At 37.5% G+C, this 7,378-nt stretch overlaps 1 protein-coding gene across 1 annotated transcript in view; it reads right to left on the bottom strand.

Moving 5' to 3' along the window:
• Positions 1 to 3,375, bottom strand: part of LOC113225538 (sodium-coupled monocarboxylate transporter 1-like) — a 26,698-nt gene extending 23,323 nt beyond the window's left edge. The window contains exon 1 of the mRNA XM_026457862.1: positions 3,357 to 3,375. The gene's annotated coding sequence lies outside the window, so the exon portion shown is untranslated. The remainder of the gene's footprint in view (positions 1 to 3,356) is intronic.
• Between the last annotated feature and the right edge of the window lie 4,003 nt (positions 3,376 to 7,378).

The following is a 7,378-nucleotide window of genomic DNA, read 5'->3' as shown; positions in this document are numbered from 1 at the left end:
ATTGTTATATGAATAAAGAGATAAACCCTGAAGGAGGAACGGTATTATGAATGTGGGACAAGTTTGAACAGAATTTACATTCCATTATGAATAATTTAGTTATGCATGTGGGTTCATTATTTACACAAAGAGACCGGCAAATGTCGCACATCACGACATGCGGAAACATTTCCTACGATCACATTAGAATTTTTTTCTATTTATTAACAACAGGCACAATAATCACTGGTAACAAGTATGTCTTCTTCCTAGTTCATTTATGGAGCTAGAACTCCAGAGATGTTGTTTAGTTGTGACTTTATTATTCGATTTCAAAATCGGGACGCTTCCATTATCACGAAACGACTTTGAAACGACAATCACTCATAATGTACCTCGTTTACAGTAAAGACAGAGAACAAAATGTAACGAGAACGGACATTCTCCGCCCCTCCCTAGCTAACCTAACCGCACCACGCCCCGCACATTGACGGTCACATTGACTGAACGACAACAAGGCTGTCGGCGAGCCATTTTCGCGCTAAGACGGCTTTGATATTTGAATATAGTTATCATTTATTCATTACGAAACGTGCGTTAATATATAACATCATTTTGCGATGCCGTTAATAATGGTCGTGAATTGCGCTGGGTACTTAATTCTAAACTAACTTCTTATAGGAGACCCGTGCATCGGCAGTCATACAAAAGTGCTATTACTGAATAGAAGAATTTTTAAGCGATACAGAGATATAATCTCGTTACTAATAATAATTAGCACATAAGTTCATTCTTTTATTGAAACTGATTTATAAAAAAAAATAATTAAGTTATAAATATTTAATAATTTAGTTGTGTAATTATTTTTTTGTTTGTTACTTTCATTATTTCCTATGTATGTTACATTTTTAACTACACCCTTACAGGTTACATGTATTGTAAATTTTAATATGTAAAATACTGAATACTGACGTATAGATCATATTCATTTATTCCTATCAGACAACATAATCCATAATAATAATAATAATACACAGAATTACTGGACATAATTTATGTCAAATTTAATTTTAAACAATGTCCAAAAATATATAACTGCCTCCGTGGCCGAAACTGCCTCCGTGGCCGAACGGTTACCATGCCGGACTGCCACACAGAGGTCCCAGGTTCGATTCCCGGGCCGGGAGAAATGTTTGTATGGCCTACATTTATTTCTCTCGTGAGTTTGGGTGTAATTTGTGGTTGTCTATGTGTGTGTGTCCATGGCACCCGCGACACAGGGTTTCCCTAGTGCGGGGCTATGTTGAGTGTGAGCGTTATTATTATTATTATTCTTGAACAAAACATAATTTAGTATCAGTAGAGCTCCTTGTGGAAGAGTTCACCCAGGGTAGTACTGCCACGCGAGGAGTCGGCTCTGCACACGCTGGAGGTCTGCCCAGCCTGTGAGGTGGAGCGCCGATCACTTGGCGCAGTTCTTTCTTTGCGGGCTGTGGTTCGCGCCACAGTCGACAGCGAGAGGTGGTTTTTGAAGGTGAACAACGTTGACCTTATGAGCCGTCCCGCGTACAGTCCCGACCTGGCAGCTTGTGACATTTATTTATTTCCAAAAATTAAGAACCAGTTACGCGGTCAACGATTTTCATCACCTAAAGAGGCTGTCGAAGAGTATGAAAAATATGTTTCAGATATTGTCACGGAGGAGTGGCATAAATGTTTTCAAAATCAAAAAGTGCATTAGCGCTAACAGAGAATAATTTGAAAAACAATAAATTCATTTCTGACCATTCATAGTATTTTTTTCTCATTCCTTCCAGAAACTTATAGTGCGCCCCACGTATGAGTATCAGAGCAACGGAATTCGCTCCAAGGCAGTACCCAGAACACAAAGACAATAATACAATTGGTCTCATCGGAAATCAAACCTCATCCAGAGCCCACGTGGCAAGCCTTTGAGCTACCGAGATCGTCAGTGACATTTGAATAATTCTATTTACAGTACCGGCACGCTATGATGACCGTTTTGACAGATTACAATAGTGAGGTCAAATCTTAAATTCATTATAGAAAAAATATAATATAAAAATATAATAAAACGTAAATAAAATGTTTAATAATATATCGTCAATTCGAAACTGCTTTGTTTTACATTGAGCTCTGACGCGAGTTTGCCGGAGGTAGTAGTTGTGCTGGCCAGCGATCCCATAAGTGACGACCGTATTAGATTTAATTTTTTTTAATTTTCAATTTCGAAAAACGTGTCGTAAGATTATTATGACTTCCGTAAATTGCACGTGCAGTAACGTCAACTATTGACAACAATGTACATCAATTACCTCCTTCAACGTAGTTATGAATTAATTTGAAACTTCATGAGCGTACAAACGTCAAAACGCCATCATAGTGTGCCGGTACTTTTAGTTACAGCTAACTTGTACAAAATCTAAAAAAAACATAAGTTATTAATGATGTTACGTGACTCACGTCATAATATATCTCAGAAAGGCGTAACACCACGTAGGCATGGGACCATAGCACGCTCCTTATCCCTTAAAGGAAGCAATAAAAACTATCCAGTAATAAAATTATTTCGGTCTAAAAAAGATAAATGCGATCCTTTAAACCGCAACAAAACACAAAAAAAAGTAAAAAAATGAGAAACCACTTTTTTGGACACCGCGGGGATTCCAACTCTTCGTGCCAGCACAAATTATGAAAACTACTCTAATTTGCACCTTATGTTGTTCCGCATACGTTTTCAAAAGTCATCATCGTGTTGTACACAATGTAATCGCAATTTAAAGTTTGTTTTTTCTTACAAATACCTTTACAAGAATTCGCAATCAGGCGTTTTCGTTTTTATTGCACTTTATATTTTATACTTTACATATTACGAATAAATTTATTACGTAAGATTGATCTTTTTCGACCTCGGTGAACTCTTTTGTTTCTGCCACATTGATCATGTCCCCTGAGTTAAGCTATTCTGGTACTCAAAGGTCGTTGAGATCAAATAATTTGTAATGGCTACGAAGGCAAAGCGAAACCCTGTGTCGCGGGTGCCATGGACACACATAGACAACCACAAATCACAGCCAAATTCACAAGACAAGTAAATGTAAGGCCATACAAATATTTCTCCCAGCCGGAGATCGAACCCGGGACCTTTGCGTGGCAGACTAGAATGGTCACCATTCAGCCACGGAGACAGTAAATGAATCAAACTAGGCTTCAAAAATACATCAATGTTACAATGGCCTAGAGTAAGTTACAAAAAGAGCGATATCATGATCCAAAAGAGCGAAACGGTTATTCCAAACTCACAGACGGTGGGAGTCCTTTGCTACAGAAAGACTTTGGCTCCCTGTGTATTCTACCGTCTTTATAATGAAGAGTGCTTAGAGGAACTTTCCCAACTGGTGCCACCGTCACGTTTCCACCACGCAACGCATGTAAAACCACGGGTGCATCACGTTCTTGCCTTCATCGAACCTGCAAGATGAGGATTGGTCTCCCGTTACTGAAGTTTTTCATTTGCCCGTCTAATGTGGTTCCGGCAAATGGGTGTCAACAGGGCTCTCAAAGAAGCTCCCATCAAGAAGCCTGTTCCTTTGTCTCCTTCAAAAAAGTCTTCTCCGGCCTATCCACAACACATCTTCTCATCCGAATCAAATGGTCATATAAGTAAAGGGACCATCCTACCAAGAATAACAGAAACTCTCCAGCATAAAATATATGACGATGAATACCATATGACGAAGTATTCTTTTCATTAGTAATAATATTTTTTATCTCTCTTAAAAAACATATGTGGTATTATTAAAATATACAATGCATGATTTTCTATTGTCTCAACGGTACCCTTTCGTCACAATGGGTAAGTATATAGGGTTTTTCAACAAGAACTTTGTTTTGTAAATCAAAATAAAACAATAAATTTAGATGACAATGATTCAAAATTTTATTGTATTAAAAAAGTAAGGTTTGGAAATTATGAATGAAATATGATATCTGATAAATGTCCACCACGACCACAGTTACAGATGTCGATTCTTTCATTAAACTTTTTAATCACTTTTTGATAAAATGGTGAGTCTACTTCGTTAATCACTTCACGAATTTTGAGTTAAGGCTTAATTGACTGGCTCCGTATAGACTCTATGTTTAACATAACCTCATAAAAAATAATCCAGCAGTGTAAATCACATGAAATGTGGTTTGCAATAAATTCATTGTTTCGGTGGCTGTGTAACTTGTGGCACCGTCTTGTTGAAACCACACGTTAGTGATATCCATGTCATCAATAATGGGCCAAAATTAAATTGTTAACGTCTCTCGATAGTGTAACCCATTGACCGTAACGCATTTCTAGCCGAATTTTTGAAAAGCCGGCCCAATGCCAACGGCATAAGTCACACATCCACCGAAACAATGAATTTTACGTTCCTTTTTTAATACAATAAAAATTTGAATTATTTGTCATCTAAATTCATTGTTTTATTTTGATTTACTAAACAAAGTTCGTGTTGAAAGACCCTTTATTACCTAACTTACGAACATAGAGATGTTAATGCCTCCCTGTGACATGCTGGAATGATTAAAAACAACATGCAAAAGTCAAAACAAAATTCTACACCCTCTGTGAAAAGTACGGTAAGATTGAAATGTGTTATAAGAAAAATGGATTTGAAATGCCAAGAACACAAAATGTGTTAAATTTGAATTACCTAATGTAAAATCGACTAGTCCAACCATAGAAATAAATGGTGAAAAGTTAGATCTTGTTAATTACAGCTATCTTTTTAGGAGTGACCTTAGATAGTAAACTTCAATGGTTTCCATTGCATACGCAGTCCGTAGAATACTTGATGTTACCGATGTTGCTACTGCTAGACTAGTTTACTTGCTTTCATACCCAATGTACGTGATTCTCATGTGGGGTTAAGCGGCAGATATACAAACCATATTTGTATTGCAAAAACGAGCGATTACGATTACATCATTATCTCCATACAAACTCTAAGTTCTATCACCAAGTTCTGTTCGTAGAAGTACCTATGATATTGATTCAGAAACAGGTTCGGTATCCTCGAGAACCAGTTTACTATTAGTACTAAATATAATCTAGACAGGTCCAGGTTAGTCCTGGAATAGATCCAAAGTATAATACATACATATGTACGATATATTGAAGTTTTAGCAAACGAAGCAGACGGAGCAGAATTAGTGGTAAAGTAGAAAAAGTGTGAAATTTTTTTTGCAGAGTTATATAACATTTTACATAAGCATAATTTAATGCACTTAGTACGTATTATTTTTATGAATCATGTGATAAAAAAAATTTTTGACGTATGATAACAAATGTGTTCTAATTCCCGGATTGTCGCGTAAGACAAGACGGCATTTTTTTTTTGTGGGGAAATCCTCCTAGGGTATGCATGCCGCTGCCTCCGCGGTGGAAAGACCGGACTTCTACCGGCTAAAACCCCGCGGTAGCCTTCGGATGCTCTAGTTGAAGGGATCCGGGATCGACTTTGCGCAACGGAACCCCCAGCACTTGTGAGGAACTACGTCCTCCCCCTTCTCACGACGAAGCGGGTCACACTGCCCCATCGTCCTCCTCGCGGCTGCCTAATTACTTACTGGCGAAAAGGCCAGCTTGTGATAACTTGGTATTGTAAGTAAACTTGTTAATTTATTTAAAAAAATCGAACACTAAGAAAAAATTCGCTTTGATCCGGTTGGATTCGAACCAACGTCTCCTAGCAAACCGTGGCAGATGCTATGCCTACTAAGCCACGGGAGGAACCAACGGACATCATGAATTTTTCCATGTATTTTGTTGCAGATTATTGTCTTGGTTTTTGACGACTTTCTTGTCGTAGCGCCATCTTGAGAAATCTATGAAAGTTTTTTCTTCACTCAAGGAGGTACCTTTACAGCTACCAGCCGCTGACTAGAGATGTCACTTTAATAATTGTAATTAAGTTTTATTGAATGTCAGAATGTTTCATCACCACCATGGTATTCAATTATTTTTTTGTGAGATTGCTCCATTAGTTTGTTATAATTACTAAACAAAGATCGAATACTTAACATCCTGACATTCAATAAAACTTAATTACTAAGTAACTTCTTTATTTCCTCCATAAATTTACAACAATTTCAAGTGACATAATAGTAGTTTATACTAACCTAGACTGCATCTGTGGTCGAACGGTTACCATGGTGGTCTGCCACACAGAGACCCCAGGTTCAATTTCCGGGCCGGGAGAAATATTTGCATGACCTACATTTATTTCTCTCGTGATTTTGGGCGTGATTTGTGGTTGTCTATGTGTCCATGGCACCCGCGATATAGGCTTTCCCTAGTGCAGGACTATGAGTGTTTTCGTTATTATTATTATTATTTTATTATACAGGAAAATTTGTAGAGGCCAGAGACTAAAGTAAGATAACCTGTTTTTTAGGTCACCTCCAAAAGGTTGCCTCCACCTCCAAAAGATCTGATCAATTTTTATATGTCTATATAAACAATTATATATAAAATAGGGAAAAAGAAAAATAAAAGTGTGTGTGTGTGATTGAGTGTGAGTACGTGTGTTATAACGTGAAAAAGTGTACGTTTGTATGTGTGACATGTGTGAGTTTGAATGAAGAACCGTGCGTGCGCATGCTAGTGAGCGTGGCTTGGAAAATCTACGAGAGCTCGGACTTTGATATGTGTATTAAAGTGTGAATTAGATATTTATGTGTTTCTGCCTGGAAGCGGTTATGTCAGCATTACTGTGTTCCGGTTTTGAAGCGTAAGGCCACCAGCTGAAATTGCAGGCACTTGGGACTTTTCAACTTATTTCTCAGACGAGCTGAGGACCGGGCGAAATGGCGCGCATTGGGAAAGGCCTATGCAAAGCAGTGAACTGCGATAGGCTGTCATTGATGATAATGTTAAAGGTATTGCTGCTACATATTCTCAATTGTATGTAATTAAGAAATTAAAATCATAGGTACATACCGCCACAGAGATTCGAACCATCATCGACCTTGCAAAAAAGAAACACCATTCTCAATGGGCTAACGACGCTTAATAACAGGCAGTTTTGCTAAAATGGTCTAACATAGTATGTCAACTACAACAATATAGACTGACAAAAATGAATATTCTTTTTTAAAGTTAGGCTGGAGTTAGACGTACACCAAAACAATATATTTATTACCTATTATTTTGAACTAAGAATGAATGTTCAAACTCACTTATTCTTTTTAAAGCTATACTCATACTTGACCGTTGCCACTTTTGATTTTAGATTGCAGTCCAGTGCCATTAAGTTATCTATTACGGTAAAAGCATAGAAAGAGACCACAATCTTTTACTTGCTATGATCCTAATGCACATAAT

Source organism: Hyposmocoma kahamanoa, unplaced genomic scaffold (genome assembly GCF_003589595.1).
Source record: "Hyposmocoma kahamanoa isolate Upper Pololo Valley unplaced genomic scaffold, ASM358959v1 166, whole genome shotgun sequence".
NCBI classification, from domain to species: Eukaryota; Metazoa; Arthropoda; class Insecta; order Lepidoptera; family Cosmopterigidae; genus Hyposmocoma; species Hyposmocoma kahamanoa.
The sequence above is the reverse complement of the archived record's forward strand: the minus strand, read 5'-3'. Positions and strand labels throughout refer to the sequence as shown.